Source organism: Bombina bombina, chromosome 7 (assembly GCF_027579735.1).
Source record: "Bombina bombina isolate aBomBom1 chromosome 7, aBomBom1.pri, whole genome shotgun sequence".
Taxonomy (NCBI): Eukaryota; Metazoa; Chordata; class Amphibia; order Anura; family Bombinatoridae; genus Bombina; species Bombina bombina.
In genome coordinates, this window is record NC_069505.1 from 195,097,704 (window position 1) to 195,116,101 (window position 18,398).

Consider the following 18,398-nt stretch of genomic DNA (forward strand, 5'->3'; position numbering starts at 1 on the left):
TTATAGGCATTTTGAGGTTTGGGAAACGTTGCCCCTCCTGGTAGGATTGTATATCCCATACGTCACTAGCTCATGGACTCTTGCCAATATGAAAGAAATGAATTTATCAGGTAAGTTCTTACATAAATTATGTTTTTTTTTACTATATTGGTTACTAGTATATTCATACTGCACCATAAATTGTTTTTGTCTCATGTTTTCTCCATTCTATGAGTGCTACAGACTGGGACCCTCAACTCTCACCCTTTACAATTTATTCCATTGATAATAGTGGGTGGAATCTCCAGACTAAGCTGCCTTTGAAATACACCAGGAGGAATTTTAAAAGCGCAAAATAACTATTTGCAACGCACAGCGCAAGCCAAAACACCCTACTTTTTTTCACACACACACACACACACACACACATATATATATATATATATATATATATATATATATATATATATACTGTATGTATATATGTGTGTATTTAAGAACTTTCATGTAGTATATCAGTCTGATCCTGACTAAACAGTACAATCCAGCCCTGAAGTACCAGGCAATCCCTCCCTGAGACATGGCAAATCCCAGATGCACATTTCGGCCTAGTTTGGGCCTCGTCAGTGAGGTGCAGATATCCCTCTAGGCACATTGGGCAATGGGTCTGGGGTTGCCACATTCCTTGTTCAGAGGAGATTTGCCTGATATTTTGGGGCTGGACTGACCTTGTTAGAGGGGATCAGACTGAGATACTTCAGGAAAGTTCTCCTCTGTGAAAAGCACAATTGGACAAAAAGAAGCTACTTCTAGGTGGTAACTATATATATATATATATATATATATATATATATATATATATATATATATATATATATATATATAGGCTTACCAGAAGTCCCAATTTTACTGGGATTGTTTGGAGGCGCTGTCCCAGTGTCCCACCCAGTTGTTCATTCTGTCCCAGTAGGGTTGCCACCTCCAGGTTTCAAATCATGTGGTCCGGGTTTCAGACCACCTGAAACCCAGACACATTATTCAAAATGACTGGACTGTGGCTCTCCAGCATAGTTGGATGCTGGTACTTTGTTACATACAGCCCTGCTTAGCTTAACGTTCGTGTCCTTCAAAGTTTACATTTAGTAATACAGGCTGAGTGAGCAGCATAGGGTTTTTTTTTTTAATTTTGTAGTACTACTTGGTTTATTTTTCTAAGAATTTAACCCCCCCCCCCGACCCCTGGTGACATCACCGGTGATACACCTTTAGGGAAATCATATGGGTATGACTAGGAAGTACAGACAGGAAGGATTTTTGGCCTGGATCTTGCTTTACTTCATGCAGGATAGCATTTTGGCTATAATATTCCTGCATTATGGTATAGAGTAGCCTCTTAAACAGCTTTAGCAGGTACGTGTTTCTTTTGTACTTTCATTCAATGTTGTATTAATTCCTTATCAGTATTTGGCTCTGTTCCTTAATTAGACACATAAAACACATATTACACTGCAGATATTAAATTATGAAAGTGATAATTAGGCTTGATGTTTGGCATTATTTAGAATCTGAGATTTAGATTAATGATTTATTTGCCATGACAACGTAATGGTGCCTTTTTCACTAGGGGGTGATGTTATGGTTTATTTAAACTGTGTGATTCACTTGTTTGACTGAGGAAGGGTAGAGTATCCACGAAACATTACACACATAAAAGCTACTACTTTAAAAGGACCGGTAATTGCCACGCCCCCTTGACCACACTCCTGACCACACCCCCACTGGCACCGCACCAGGTGGTCCAAGTTTCACCTCTAAAAATTATGGTATATATATATATATATATATATATATATATATACACACACACAAACACACATAGAGATAAACACATATATACATACACACATACAAATATATATATATATAACACACAGAGAAAACCCAGCACTCACTTTCGAGCTCTCAGCTAAGATTTAAAAGCAAAAATGGAAAGGTTAGTTACCGCATCTGGCCAAATGGGACAAGCCCAGGTACCTCATCAAGGTCCTTTCCAATACCTGGGACCCTAAAACAGCCACACAATTCAAGCTTTCAAATCCAAACAAACTGGGAACAAGGGAAGGGTGCACAGGCATATGTAATCACCCTAGACATATACAAAACATGGAAGGGAACTGCACTCTCATACCGGACCGGGTACACATCCCATGACCCTGCAACTTGCTCAGCCCTGGGTGCCACTGGCACTCACAGGAAGCTGTGCTGTCCCCAGAGTCACAGGCAGTTAACCCCAGACAAGTCTGGGTGCAAGAACCATAGGGAAAATTACAAAACAAATTAATACAACACACAGAGAAAACCCAGCACTCACTTACAAGCTCTCAGCTAAGATTTAAAAGCAAAAATGGAAAGGTTAGTTACCGCATCTGGCCAAATGGGACAAGCCCAGGTACCTCGTCAAGGTCCTTTCCAATACCTGGGACCCTAAAACAGCCACACAATGCAAGCTTTCAAATCCAAACAAACTGGGAACAAGGGAAGGATTCACAGGCATATGTAATCACCCTAGACATATACAAAACACGGAAGGGAACTGCAATCTCATACCGGACCGGGTACACATCCTATGACCCTGCAACATGCTCAGCCCTGGGTGCCACTGGCACTCGCAGGAAGCTGTGTTGTCCCCAGAGTCACAGGCAGTTAACCCCAGACAGGTCTGGGTGCAAGAACCATATATATATATATATATATATATATATATATATATATATATATATAATGTCATGTTAGAGGTGTGTATTTGTTTCGTTACACATGTATATGCATTTGTATATGTGTGTGTGTGTGTGTATATGTTCATATGTGTGTGTATGTATGATCTATGTATGAATATATGAGCTGTGAGGTAGGTGTGTATATACTGTATATATGTGTGTTTATGATCTAGGTATGAGTATATGAGCTGTGAGAGGTGTATGTGTATATAAATATATGTGTGTATATGATCTATGTATGAGTATATGCACTGAGTGAGGTGTGTGTATATGTGTGTGTGTGTGTATGCATGTAAAGTATGTGCACATATTTACATGTGTGTGTGTTTGCGCACATCTGTATATAAGTGCATAGGTATATGTGCACATGTGTGTCTCTGTGTGTATTTGATGGGTATGACGTGTGTGTATGCATGGTGTGCATTTAGGTGTGAGAGTGAAGGGTTTACATGTAGCACTAGGGTGTGTAATTAAGGTGTGTGTGCGTATTTGTGTGGTAGTAAAGTATTTGTGCATACGTGCCAACTATTGTGTGTTTTGGGGTGGAGACGGTAATATGAGATTCCCCATGAAGATGTCACTGGGCGGCTGGCTGGCTATTATTGAGCAGTTTGAGTTGGCAGCAGCACAAGACTTGCACCTGCTCCTCCGCTCTGACAGCATCACACGCAAGCTTTGATTTGGTAAAAAACAAATACACAATGCAAAGAAAACCATCTGCATAAACTGTCTGAGCACTTAATTTCAGGTTCCCAGAACTACGCTCTTATCCTTAACCCCTAATTATACAGAGTAGTTATCAAAAGCTCCCCATCCAGATTACCAGCACACCAGCCATTACATCAGCCTCCATTAGACCACCAACCATGCACTAGCCATTCTATCAGCCTCCATCAGTCTCCCAACATGTGCCAGCCATTCCATTAGCCTCCCAACCATGCACCAGCCATTCCATCAGCCTCCTTTAGACCCCCCAACCAGGCACCAGCCATTCCATCAGCCTCCATTAGATCCCCAACCATGCACCAGCCATTCCATCAGCCTCCCAACATGAACCAGCCATTTCATCAGCCTCCATTAGATCCCCAACCATGAACCAGCCATTTAATCAGCCTCCATTAGACCCCCAACCATGAACAAGCCATTCCATCAGCCTCCATTAGATCCCCAACCATGCACCAGCCATTCCATCAGCCTCCCAACATGAACCAGCCATTTCATCAGCCTCCATTAGACCCCCCAACCATGAACCAGCCATTCCATCAGCCTCCATTAGATCCCCAACCATGCACCAGCCATTCCATCAGCCTCCCAACATGAACCAGCCATTTTATCAGCCTCCCAACCATGCACCAGCAATTCCATCAGCCCCCCCAACCATGCACCAGCCATTCCATTAACCTACCAACCACACACCAGACAGCCTACCAACCGTGCACCAGACAATCAGCTTACCAACCATGCACCAGAGAGCCTAATAAGCATGCACCAGACAGTTAGCCTGCAAACCATGCAGCAACCAGTATGCCTACGAACCATGCACTAGGAATCAGCATATCAACAATACATCAGACAGTCAACCTACAAATTATGCACCAGGAAATCAGCATAACAACCACGCACCAGACAGTCAGCCTATCAACCATGCTCAAGATAATAAGCCTCAAAAATCAGAATGGTTCAGCACTATTGTCAGTCATGTGCTTGCCGCAGGGTTCACACTCCAAACCCTCAAAATGTGTACATAGTCCAAAGAGCAGCCACACCATATAATAATGCAATTTATTAGGTTAATACAAAATCATAATAAAAATACAAAATATGCATGACTAAGAACCTGTGTGGTTTGAAACATTGCATTTGTATTATGCTTTTGTATTAACCTAATAAATTACATTATTATAATAATAAGCCTACCAACCATGCACCATACAATAAGCCTACCAATTATGCACCAGACAGCCTAATAACCATGCACCAGACAGCCTAATAACCATGCACCAGACAGTTAGCCTGCCAACCATGCAGCAACCATTATGCCTACAAACCATGCACCAGGAATCAGCAAATAAACAATACACCAAACAGTCAACCTACAAACCATGCACCAGATAGTCAGCCTACCAACCATGCACCAGGAAGTCAGCCTATCAACCATGCACCAGACAATAAGCCTACCAACCATGCACCAGACACTCAGCCTACCAACCATGCACCAGACAGCCTACCAACCATGCACCATGGAAATCAGCATAACAACCATGCACAATGGAAATCAGCATAACAACCATGCACCAGACAGCCTACAAACTGTGCACCAGACAGACAGGGTACAGACCATCCTAATAGACAGTTAAGACACAAACCAGTATATGAACCACCCCAAAACACAGAGATTGCACAAACTTTTGAACCAGGCTCAGAGGACACCCCAATTATTGTCACTCATATTTGAGCACCAAGACTGTAACCATGTGCTTGCCAGAGAGTACATTGGGTAAGATTCAGTAAAGCTTGTCTGAAAAACAAACTGCCTCACCAGGTCTATAATGTCCCTTGCAAAATTAAAAAAAGGAGTTCACTTGGGGATAGTCACCGTGTTTTGGAGTAGTTGGTGACCATAAGCACTTGAAGATGTTCCTATCTAAATTCAGCATTGATGCAGATCTCTGTGATACCTAGACATTTAGCAATGTCTTACAGGTCAGAGTGAGATGCAAAGTCCTTGCTGAAGTCAGAGTTTCAGCCATTTCAAAGGTTGTGAGTTTGGTTAAAAACAGACTTTTCTCATAAACTAATTTTTGTATTTTAGACAAGAAATGTCTTATTTTGTTAAAAATATGTTTGATTGTAAAGAGAGTTCTCTGAGTCATCAGTGAATCTAGCAGGAGCTACTATGGAGGGGACATGCAGCCTTTCATCAAGCAGCTCTGATACATCAGTGAATAGGTTACCTGTTTTGTGAGTTACCTTCCCATTTGATTACCCGAACACCCTGCTTTTGCCTAACTTTGCCAGTTGCTGCCAGCCCTTGCACACTGAGTAGTACAACATGAGCTGTCTTTTTCTCACTATCACAGGATACCCACCCGGCATACCCCATGAGTCTGATACTTGTTATCGGCTATTTGGCTCTGCATTATTTGTAGCTTTGCTATACAATGTTACAAAACTCTTCTGCCATAGTGTACTAAAGACACGTGCACACTCTTGAGCTCTTATGAGCCTACCTAGTTTTACTCTTCAATAAAAGATACCAAGAGAACAAAGCAAATTTGATAACAGAAGTAAATTGAAAGCTGTTTAAGATAGCATGCTCAATCTGAAATATTGAAAGTTTAATGTTGACTTTACTGTCCCTTTAAAACCAGAATCACATTAGAGCCCAGAGTTGCTGATATGTGAGACACTCAAAATACCGTTCTGTAGCTTGGCGGACTCCTCCTACGCTCCATAATGCTCCCTTCACTAAAGGCTTAGTCTAACTCCGTCACTACTGCAACAACAACGTGGTGATACCGGACAGGGCCAATGTTATTGACAACACGTTTCAGCTCATTAGAGCTTTCAGTGACGCACCTGTGTGCTCATTCTCAGACGTGACTTACTAAGCTATCCTACTATTTGCACAAATGCTCACTTACTACTGAGGAACATTAGAGGGAAACCTGCACCTTATCTGAGTTTATACACTAATGTCTATGCCTATCAGCCCGCAGTCTCTGCAAGCAAAAGTACTTGTTAGCTTCTAAGCACCTCCCTCTCGGTACAAGACACTGAAAACCACTTGTAAAACAAAATCAGCTCTATAATTGGCAAAATAACCTCTTACCATTCCAGTAATGTATTTTAATCAAATGGTCACAACAGTCTACACTTGTTTCCTTTGCAACTGTAACTGAGTATTAAAGGTATAGCATGGTTAGAATTGATATGTGAATGGTTGCATTTCAGTTATAAATATTAGCATGTCCACACTGTGCTTCTAGTAAAAGTGATTACTGGTTTTCTGTGGCATACACACATATGCTGTGAGTGCCTGTGCACCAATATTAAAAAAACAAACCATTTCAGAGAGTCTGCAGTGGCTTATATGGCACAAATGAAGTCTCCACAGACACAATGCATGCTGGTGCATGGTCTTCACAGGATATGTGCGTATGCTGCAAAGAAATAGTAATAACTTTTCTTTCATGTAATTGGCAAGAGTCCATGAGCTAGTGACGTATGGGATATACAATCCTACCAGGAGGGGCAAAGTTTCCCAAACCTCAAAATGCCTATAAATACACCCCTCACCACACCCACAATTCAGTTTTACAAACTTTCGGCTAGATTACCAGTTTTGCGTTAGGCTTAAAAAGCAGTGTTAACTGGTCCTAACGCTGCTTTTTAACGCCGCTGGTATTACGAATCTTGCAGGTATAGGTGTACAGCTCACTTTTTGGCCAGACTTGGAAATACCGCAAATCCACTTACGTAAATTGCGTATCCTCTTTTTTCAATGGGACTTGCATAGCGCCGGTATTACGAGTCTGCCAAAAAGTGAGCAGTACAACCTCTCCTGTCAAGACTGGTACCGCATTTTAAAGTCAGTAGTTAAGAGTTTTACACTACAACGCCGTAGCATAAAACTCTTAACTAAAGTGCTAAAAAGTACACTAACACCCATAAACTACCTATTAACCCCTAAACCAAGGTCCTCCCACATCGCAAACACTAAATGAAAATTTTTACCCCTAATCTGCCGAACCGGACATCGCCGCCACTATAAGAAATATATTAACCCCTAAACCACCACACTCCCGCCTCGCAAACATTAGTTAAATATTATTAACCCCTAATCTGCCGCCCCCAACGTCACCGCCACTATATTAAAGTTATTAACCCCTAAATCTAAGTCTAACCCTAACACACCCTAACTTAAATATAATTAAAAGAAATCTAACTAAAAATTCCTATCATTAACTAAATTATTCCTATTTCAAACTAAATACTTACCTGTAAAATAAACCCTAAGATAGCTACAATATAACTAATAGTTACATTGTAACTATCTTAGGATTTATTTTTATTTTACAGGCAAGTTTGTATTTATTTTAACTAGGTAGAATAGTTATTAAATAGTTGTTAACTATTTAATAACTACCTAGCTAAAATAAATACAAAAGTACCTGTAAAATAAAACCTAACCTAAGTTACAATTACACCTACCACTACATTATAATTAAATAAATTAAATGCAATTAAATAAATTACATACAATTACCTAAATTAAATTAGCTAAAGTACAAAAAACAAACACTAAATTACAGAAAATAATAAACAAATTACAGATATTTAAACTAATTACACCTAATCTAATAGCCGTATTAAAATAAAAAAGCCCCCCCAAAATAAAAAAAAACCTAGCCTAAACTAAACTACCAATAGCTCTTAAAAGGGCCTTTTGCGTGGCATTGCCCCAAAGTAATCCGCTCTTTTACCTGTAAAAAAAATACAAACAACCCCCCCAACAGTAAAACCCACCACCCACACAACCAACCCCCCAAATAAAAACCTATCTATAAAAACCTAAGCTCCCCATTGCCCTGAAAAGGGCATTTGGATGGGCATTGCCCTTAAAAAAGACAGTTAGCGGACTTCCTGTGGGAGGAGCGTGTAACGTGTGTGCACGCCAGGGCTCTGTGAGAGAGAGCTAAACTCAAACCTGCCCCGCCACAAAAATCTCCTATTGCCGGGAGTGAGAGACCGGCCCGGGGAGAATAACATCCGAGAGTCGGAAGTCACCCTAGACCAACATTTGGCCGCTTGGTATCGGCTACATCCACACGCACAACACCAGCTGTCATACCGGATTAAGTCTGCAGCCGGATATCAGACTACCCCCTACAGAGGCAGTGAGCTCACCTAAGGGCCGCGCCAGAAGGACACACCGCTCTGATCGAGGGCTGCGGGCAGCAGCCGACTATCCGACACACACGGAAACAGACGGGAGGTCTCTCACCTGGAGCCGTGCAAGTGGAGGGATAGAAAAGCGAGCATTAGGCAGCAGGACGGCAGACGAGCAGCAGGTCACGCAAGTATTACCGCTATGAGCGCTTGTGATTTAATGCTTACGTCTGTGTGCCTGCAAAAGAACCTGGAACTGTGACTGGTGTAAGGTGTTGGGCTGGAGGGAGCCCGAAGAAAGACGGGTTTTGGAGCGGTGTATGGAGGTATAAAAGAGCATTCAGTGGCGGGGTAGTAGGAGTGTTAATAGTGACTGCTGATTATTAAGTTAAGCCCCAAGCTGATAAGAGACACTCAGCCTTGACACAGGGTGCATTAAAGACAGAGCACAAAGATTAACTGTGTACAGATTAACTGCATTGGGACAGCACAAGTTGATCTGTGAAAGTGTATGGGCATATTTGGAAAAACAGGATAGATACCTGCTGAATTCGTGGGGGCTCAGACCAAAGCACAGTAACTGAGTGATCCTCACACCCCAGAGAGAAAAAGACTTTAAAAGAGGGGACTGGACAGAGAGTTGGTATGACCCGATAAAATCTTGCCCGTGTGGGTAAAGGTTTAAGGATACAAAGTAGTGATTGGGGAGAACGGCGCCCTGTGCATTATTAAAGTGCCCTCATATTGTTAAAAAAGGGTTTTTTTTTTGTGACATAAGAGACTTGTACAGCTAAATACACTACCGCACACACTGCCCGGAAGGACAGTAAAGAATTAAGAAGAGTGGAAAAAGGGCAGAGAAAAAGAAAAGCATTACCATACGCAATAAGCGGGACATGTATTGCACTGTTATAGGTCTTTCTCTTTTTTATTGAGCACTCCACAACTGACTATAGTAGGCCACAGTTGATTACAGGAGGAATTACTCTGAAAGGAGAAGACTCTGATCACAATATCAGTTAATGTGTAGTTAGGAAGACCACTGATTCCACGCCATACAAGTTTCAGGCACTAACAATTATATTAGGATTCTTAAGAAAGATCTCCTAAAGGTGTAAGATTTATCTTCAAGACTTAGGAACACGCTAACAGAACATATAGTTTAGATAATATGGTGTTTAGAGGAAGTATTACATAACAACGCAAGACTATCAAATTTAAAGATCGGATAAAGTGATATAGGGAAGAGAGCACTTTTCTGAGCTGACTGGACAGAGGGCAGTCAGGGAGACCGGCAGTCTGTGGTGAATTTTCTAAGAACACTTTAGTTCCACATTACATAACCTATAGGCACTAGTAGCCCCACCAGGACCCCTAGCGGGAGTTCCTGCACTTGTAAATCTTTTTATTCTTTATTTTTTGCTTATTACTTTTTGTAACTTTTTGAGAAGCGCAGCTACAGCTGCAAGTATACACGTAGCACTATTAGCTAAAAGGCGCACTAGATTTATTTTTGTCTAGCAGAGAGCGGATTACTTCTCTCATTTAACTCTTCCCTTTTTTTTTTTTTTTTTTTTTTTCACGTTTTTCACATTCAATTAAATTGTCACCCACGACACTACACTTTTATACACCTCATGGAAAGATATATCCCTAACCTCAAAGTTAGGTCTCCCGCGATGCCCCCCAAGAAAGATAAAAAATCCAAAACAGCACAAGAGACAGGTCTAGAGGATAGTATGGACCCCCAATTATCAGGTACAGAGAAGCAGATGACACTTAACCAACTTGCAGAAATGATCTTACCCCAATTTGAATCAGTCAAAAAGGAGATAGCCACTCTATCCTCAGAGATTAGATCTTTCTCCAACAGGATTTTAGAAGTAGAAGAAAGAATCTCAGTGGTAGAGGACAGACAAAATATACAAGACACAAATTGGTCTAACTATGAGAGTAAAATAAAAATTATGCAATCTAAATTAGAAGATCTGGAAGACAGGTCTTGTAGGAATAATATCCGCATAATTGGGCTACCTGAGCTGAGCGAGTATCAAGATTTGGTATTATTCGCTTCAGTTACCCTACCACAATTGTTAGGGATGCAGTTAACAGAAAAAATTCAGGTAGAGAGAGCGCATAGAACAGGATCAATAAGGGAGTCCCAGGAAGGTAACCCTCGCCCAAGGATGGTGGTAATTAAATATTTAAATTTTCAACACAAAGTTCAGATAATGAGGCACTATAGGAAAATTCAGGGGTTCAAGATAGGAATGAAACCGGTCTTTCTCTTTCAGGATTTCTCAACGGAGACCTCCTCAAAGAGAAAGGCAATGGCACCATACTGCACAAGTTTAATCAAGGCAGGAATTCAGGCAAACTTGAGATACCCAGCCAAAATTGTAATTTTCTCAGAAGGGAATATGATTGTATTAAATACAGAAGCTAAAAAATATTGTACAGAAAAGGGTGTAGAGCTATGACAACTGGAACATGATGTTTGTATCTATATTTTTATGGTTTAAGGATGACGCGAGATATGCTTGTTATTTATTTTGACTGTAAAAAGGGGGGAGATCCTTTTTTTTTTTTTTTTTTTTTTTTTTTTTTTTTTTATGGTTTTATATTGTGTATTGCAGGTCTACCGCAAGCGGCCTTGAACACCCGATCCCGTATGATCTCGGAAGTGGAGCAGGGCTGGGCCTGGTCAGTACCGGGATGGGTGACTGCCAGGGAACACCAGGCGCGGTAGACATGTCCAGCGTGCGAAAGGAGAGAAATAACCTACTCCCTGACAGAGAGGTAGGAAATCAAGTGTATATGATTTTGGTTTTTAATATATACATTAAAATTAAATGTTGAAGTATGTGTCGTGGAATGTGGGAGGGATAACCTCCCCTAATAAAAGAAAGAATGTGTTAAAAATGTTAAAGCGCCAGAAGCCAGATGTTATTTTTTTACAAGAGCTACATTTGAAAGAGGTAGAAATACAAAAGTTACACACTAACTGGATTAGTGAAATTATAGCAACTCCTTGCAATAATAGGAAATGTGGTGTGGCCATAATGTTCAATAAAAATTTAACATATGTGATAAAGAGTCAAATGTTAGACCCGAGAGGGAGATTTATGTTTGTACAAGTTGAAATTAATAACCGATTGTGGACGCTATGCAATATATACGGCCCAAATGAAATTGAGACAGAATTTTGGGAAATTATAAAAAACAAATCAGCAAACCATCTAGGACAAAACATAGTGATGGCGAGTGATTTTAATGCGACAATGTGGCCAGGGATTGACAGGCTACGATCTGGAGCTGTAAGGAAACATAATAGAGAGGCAAAACTCCTTCGGGAATTTGCAAAGACATTAAAGCTAAGAGATATCTGGCGCTTACAGCATCCAGATGAGCGCTCATTTTCGTGTGAATCCAAATCATTTAAAAACTTCTCACGTATAGATATGTTTCTAATAGATGAGAGATTATTGACCCTGGAAATAGAGACACATATTGAAGAAATAGTTATATCAGATCACGCGATAATAAGCTTAAAGATGGAGGACACGGCAATTAAAGGCCGGAATAGGAATATGTTTTCTTTCCCCAAATATATGTTTTTAGACGAAAAGTTTAGGAATTTTCTATCGGAAAGTTGGAAAGTGTATCATAGTCAGAACAGCTCGAATGTGAGCAGTCCTGAGGTACTCTGGGAAGCAGGCAAAGCTGTATTGCGAGGTGAAATTAAAAATTATATGGTTAAGAGAAAGCAGAAATTAAAAGAGAGGGAGATTCAATTAGCCAACCAACTCAGAAACTCATACAGCAGGTATGTGATTAATCCAAATAGCTCTTTATGGCATAGCTATAAGAACGCTAAATCAGAGCGGGAGACATTCCTCAGGGAAAAATGGGCCAAGGAGGATATGCGTATAAGAGCATTTTGTCAAGGATATCAGGGGATCGCCACTAAGCATCTAGCTAAGATAATAAGACACAGGAAAAAAAGTGGCCTAATATCACTTATTAAGGAAGGGAGTAATTTGTTTACCCAATCGAGGGAGATCAGAGAGGCCTTCTATAGATATTACCAGAAACTATATTCAAGGGTGGAAATAGACAAGAAGAGAATGTCGGAGTTTTGGCAAAAGATTCAGGTCCCAAAGATAGACAAACAGGAATTAGAGCAGATGAACTCCCCGATAACAGAGGAAGAAGTGAAAAGAACGATTGATAGAATTAGTATTAACAAAGCTCCAGGGCCGGACGGACTCCCGGCAGAATTTTATAAAATTATTCAAAAGGATATTGCGGGAACACTAGTGGAACTTTTTAATAGTTATTTTATACAAGGGAAGCTGAAATCACTTTATTTCACTGACTCAACAGTGACACTAATTCCTAAGAAAGGGAAAGCAGCAGATGAATTGGGATCATACAGACCTATTTCACTCCTGAATCAAGATTATAAAATATTAACAGCAATTATTGCAGAGAGATTAAAGAAAGTGGTTAGTAACTTGATTCATTGTGATCAATCTGGATTTATCCCGGGGAGAAACCCAGTTCGGAATATGCGGAGGGTGCTAGTTATTTTAGATCATTATTTTAACAAGATGCAGTCGTCAAATAAAAAACGTCAAGCAGATCTGGCTATGCTTACGATTGACGCAGAAAAAGCGTTCGATTCCATAATATGGGATCACCTATTTATGACTCTCAAGAAATTTGGTTTTGAAGGCAATCTGGTTCAGCTAATTAAAAAGATATATAACAGCCCACGATCTCAATTGTTGGTAAACGGCGAATTGTCTCAGTTTATAACCCTACAAAGAGGGACTAGACAGGGTTGTCCCCTGTCGCCCTTACTTTTTGATCTCGCGCTAGAACCTTTGGCCATTCAACTCAGGCAAGAATTAATGGGAATAGGACTTGGGGGACATAATATTGTAATCTCTTTATATGCCGATGACATTATGTTATTTTTACAGCATACAAAAGAAAGTATACACAAATGCTTGGCAATTATTAATAATTTCACTACCTTTTCCGGCTATAAAATCAATAAGGAAAAGTCAGAACTGCTCTGGATTAATCAAACTAGAGAGAGTCCTCTGCAACACGGTTTTACAGTAGTAAAATCAATAAATTATTTAGGTATTAAAATAAGTAAAAATCCTAGTGAATGGTATAGTCTTAATTACGCTGAGTTCTTTGATAATCTTGAAGGAAGACTAGGTAAGTGGAATATACAATATTTTTCGCTTTCCGCAAAAATCGTGCTGATTAAAACGATAGTTTTCCCCAGATTATTATTTCTAATGCAAAATTTACCATTAATGATTAAAAAACGAGATGCTGCTAGATATAATAGAACGTGCGCGCACTTTATATGGGGCAAAAAGAAAATTCGGATAGCAACTGAGAAACTTGTTCAAAGCAAAAGATACGCGGGTCTGGCTTTGCCAGACATTGCAAGATATAACATAGTCGCCCTCATGAAATTCGGTATAGATTGGATAATGGAAGCTAACCAAGTGACTTATTATGATTTAGAATCTACGGTGATAAAACCCTTTGATCTTAAGGCAATTCTACATCATCCATTTAGGAGTTTACCTAGCAATGTCAGCACCCTCTTAACTTTCTCTAATGTGGTTTGCGCTTGGCAGAAATTCTGTGGATTAGTAGGACAAGATTTTTATTTATCAAAATATTTGCCGTTTATTGGCACCCCCTATTTTATACCTGGGATATATGATAACCCGGCCTTTAAAATCTGGCGACAGAAAGGGTTACGTTATTTCTCCCAGTTGGTTCAGGGGGAAGGGCCAGTTCTACATACATTTGAAACATTAGCAGAAAAATATCAATTACCGACAAAAACCTTCTATGCTTATTTACAAGCTAGAAGTTACTTCTCTAAACCATTACAGAAGCATAGAATAATGTGGGACCCAGGAATTGAGGCAGGAGTGAAATTATACGAGGTCGGCAAAAGATCAATATCATATTGGTACAAAGTTTTAATAAATATTTCAGGGAAAGAACATATTAATAAAAAGAAAAGGTTCCTCATAAAATATATTAACTTTTTGCAAGATGAAGACATCGAAAAGAGCATCAGACTGGCAGACACAGCAACGAGAGTAGTAAGCTGGAAAGAATCTCAGTTTAAACTTCTAAATAACTTTTATTTAACACCATTGAGGATAAGTAAGTGGCAACATAACGGGAATAAGGGGAATTGCTTTAAATGTCATAAAGAGGGAGCAGATCTCCAACATTGTATATGGGATTGCCCAAAAATTCGTCAATTCTGGTGTAAAATTCAATTCTGGGTAAATAGGTTTATTCGTGATGAGCTTGTGCTCCAATTAAGACACATTTTCCTTTTAAAAGAATATGGGCGATATAAAGGTGAGGGACAATTAATTAATATGGTCATTCTAGCAGCCCGGCATATTATATTTTTGAAATGGGGATCGTCCGAGGTCCCGACAGTAGGCGAGTTTGTCAATAGCATCAAGATACAAATGATCATAGAAAGACAGCACCTAGTCGGGGGGTCGGAAAAGGTTCTCAGGCTCTTCTTCGATAAGTGGAAGAGGGTAATCTTAGCAAGGCCCAGGTTGGAACAGATTCAATTTGTTGCCCCTCTGAAGAACAATGCTAATTTCATGTTGCTGGTCGCTGGAGAAGTTCTTCCATTATACTGGCTTTAAAATCTCTGTCAGGGTCAGGGGGGTGTTTGGTTTTCAAGATGGTGCGAGTTATTTGGTACTTATCTGGTTTACCTTCTCTTCCCTTTCCCTTCCTTCCCTTGGTTTTTTTTTTTTTTTTTTTTTTCATTTTGTTCTTTTTTTTTTTTTTTTTATCCTGTTTTTGTTCTGTTTTGTGGTCTCTCCCCCCACACTTGCCGAGTTGGCAGGCATGATGAATATTTCTTGATCTGGAGTTGTTCTTTCTCTTATGTTTCAAGTTTTAGTACAAAATTAGGAAGCTGCGGCTTCCTAAAATTCTTTGGAGCTTAGGACATGCAATTCCAAGTATATGGATTCTGTTGTTGTGATGTGTGAAGTTCTCAATAAAAAGGACAGTTAGCTCTTTTGCCGCCCAAAGTTCCTAACCTAAAAATAAAACCCTCCCAATACACTCTTAAAAAAAACCTAACACTAACCCCCTGATGTCTTCATCCAATCCGGGCGAAGTGGTCCTCCAGGTGGGCAGAAGTCTTCATCCAAGCCGGGCAGAAGTGGTCCTCCAGACGGGCAGAAGTCTTTATCCAGACGGCATATTCTATCTTCATCCATCCGGCACGGAGCGGGTCCATCTTCAAAACATCCGACGTGGAGCATCCTCTTCATCCGACAACTAACACAGAATAAAGGTACCTTTATCAGCCAATAGGATTGAGCTTGCATTTTATTGGCTGATTGGAACAGTCAATAGAATCCAAGCTCAATCCTATTGGCTGATTGCATCAGCCAATAGGATTTTTTCTACCTTAATTCCGATTGGCTGATAGAATTCTATCAGCCAATCGGAAATCTAAGGGACGCCATCTTGGATGACGTCACTTAAAGGTTCCTTCATTCTGTGTTAGTCTTCAGATGAAGAGGATGCTTCTTGTCGGATGTCTTGAAGATGGACCCGCTCCGCACCGGATGGATGAAGATAGAAAATGCTGTCTGGATGAAGACTTCTGCTCGTCTGGAGGACCACCTCTGCCCGGCTTGGATGAAGACTTCTGCCCGACTGGAGGACCACTTCGCCCGGCTTGGATTAAGACGTCTCCCAGTCGATCTTCAGAGGGTTAGTGTTAGGTTTTTTAAAGGTTTATTGGGTGGGTTTATTTTTTAGATTAGGGGTTTGGGCTTGCAAAAGAGCTAACTGCCCTTTTAAGGGCAATGCCCATCCAAATGCCTTTTTCAGGGCAATGGGGAGCTTAGGTTTCTTTAGCTAGTATTTTATTTGGGGGGTTGGTTGTGTGGGTGGTGGGTTTTACTGTTGGGGGGGTTGTTTGTATTTTTTTTTTTACAGGTAAAAGAGCTGATTACTTTGGGGCAATGCCCCACAAAAGGCCATTTTAAGGGCTATTGGTAGTTTAGCTTAGGCTAGGGTTTTTTGGGGGCTTTTTTTATTTTAATAGGTCTACTAGATTAGGTGTAATTAGTTAAAATATCTGTAATTTGTTTATTATTTTCTGTAATTTAGTGGTTTTTTTGTACTTTAGCTAATTTAATTTAATTTAGGTAATTGTATTTAATTTAGTTAATTGATTTAATTATAGTGTAGTGTTAGGTGTTAGTGTAACTTAGGTTAGGTTTTATTTTACAGGTAATTTTGTCTTTATTTTAATTAGGTAGCTATTAAATAGTTAATAACTATTTAATAACTATTCTACCTAGTTAAAATAAATACAAACTTGCCTGTAAAATAAAAATAAACCCTAAGCTAGATACAATGTAACTATTAGTTATATTGTAGCTATCTTAGGGTTTATTTTACAGGTAAGTATTTAGTTTTAAATAGGAATAATTTAGTTAATGATTGGAATATTTATTTTGGACTATAGAAGATCCAGATATCTACCGATCATTGGAACCCCGGATTTTTCTCCAGGACAAAATAATATAGTTTTTAGAGAATGGTATGCAAAAGGAATATCATATTTTGCACAACTTTTGATAACCGGCACAAATAAATTACAATTGTATGGCGATATAGCAAAAAAGTTTCAGCTACCTCAAAAGAATTTTCATGCCTACCTGCAAGTTTTATGACAGCACTTTATCAATCAAGTGAGCCAGGTTGGGATTTACAAGAGATGGAGGCAGGACTCACTTTGTATAAAGTAGGCACTAGATCATTAACGTACTGGTATAATATTCTATTTGATAAATTAGGGTCTAATCATATCAGGGTAATCACACAGAAGCTTCAAAAATATGTCCCAAATGTTCAGGAAGAAGAGGTAGTGAAAAGTATTAGCTTAAGTATGTCAGCGACAACAGTAATTAGTTGGAGGGAAACTCATTGGAGAATCATTAACAATTATTATTTAACGCCGGATAGGTTAAATAAATGGGCTAGTGCAGACTTGAATATCTGTTGTTATAAGTGTAGTGCAGGGAGAGCAGACCTACTGCATTGTCTGTGGTTGTGTCCCAAAATCAGACAGTTTTGGGCTAAGGTAAACTATTGGTTGAATAAATATGTGGGAGGACTTCCGGTGGGGGCGGAGCTGCTAGACACGCTGTTGCTGCACAGCTCGCGGTGCTCTAGAGAATAGGAGCAAGAAAATCTCCCCCAGCATTTGTTTACCTGCGTGACCCAGAATCGCTGGGGCCCGTTGCAGGCTAACAGGCGGCGTCTACGCCTGTGCAGTGGAAGTCCTGGTACTGGCGGTAAAGCCCGGCGGTGGATACCGCAATCACCTCAGAGGAATCCTGCAGAGTGGAGAAGAGGGGCGTCAAAGGCGGGTAAGCTGGATCTTTGCCCGTGAAGCGGTCGGACTCACTGTTCGGAATAGCCACTTGTAGGAGGGGGTAGTTTGTCCGTTGAGAGATCGGCGGACAGCGCTCCCTCCTCGCGGTGAAGAGTGTTACACCTGGTTGATTGAAGGTGTGAGGAGACGCTGACTCTCCCCTCTGCGTTTTTTTCCCAGGCGGACTGCCAAAAGTTTACTAGCTGCTGGTAAGGCATACCTAGCCTATGGGCATATACTCCCTTTACACTGGTGCATCTTGC

The 18,398-nt window shown here is 40.2% G+C and overlaps 1 protein-coding gene and 1 pseudogene across 1 annotated transcript in view; one reads left to right on the plus strand and one right to left on the minus strand.

Annotated features, from left to right (window-relative positions):
* Positions 1-18,398, minus strand: part of EHF (ETS homologous factor) — a 150,889-nt gene that overhangs the window by 108,142 nt on the left and 24,349 nt on the right. The window lies entirely within an intron of this gene.
* Positions 11,285-11,400, plus strand: LOC128636942 (uncharacterized; annotated as a pseudogene).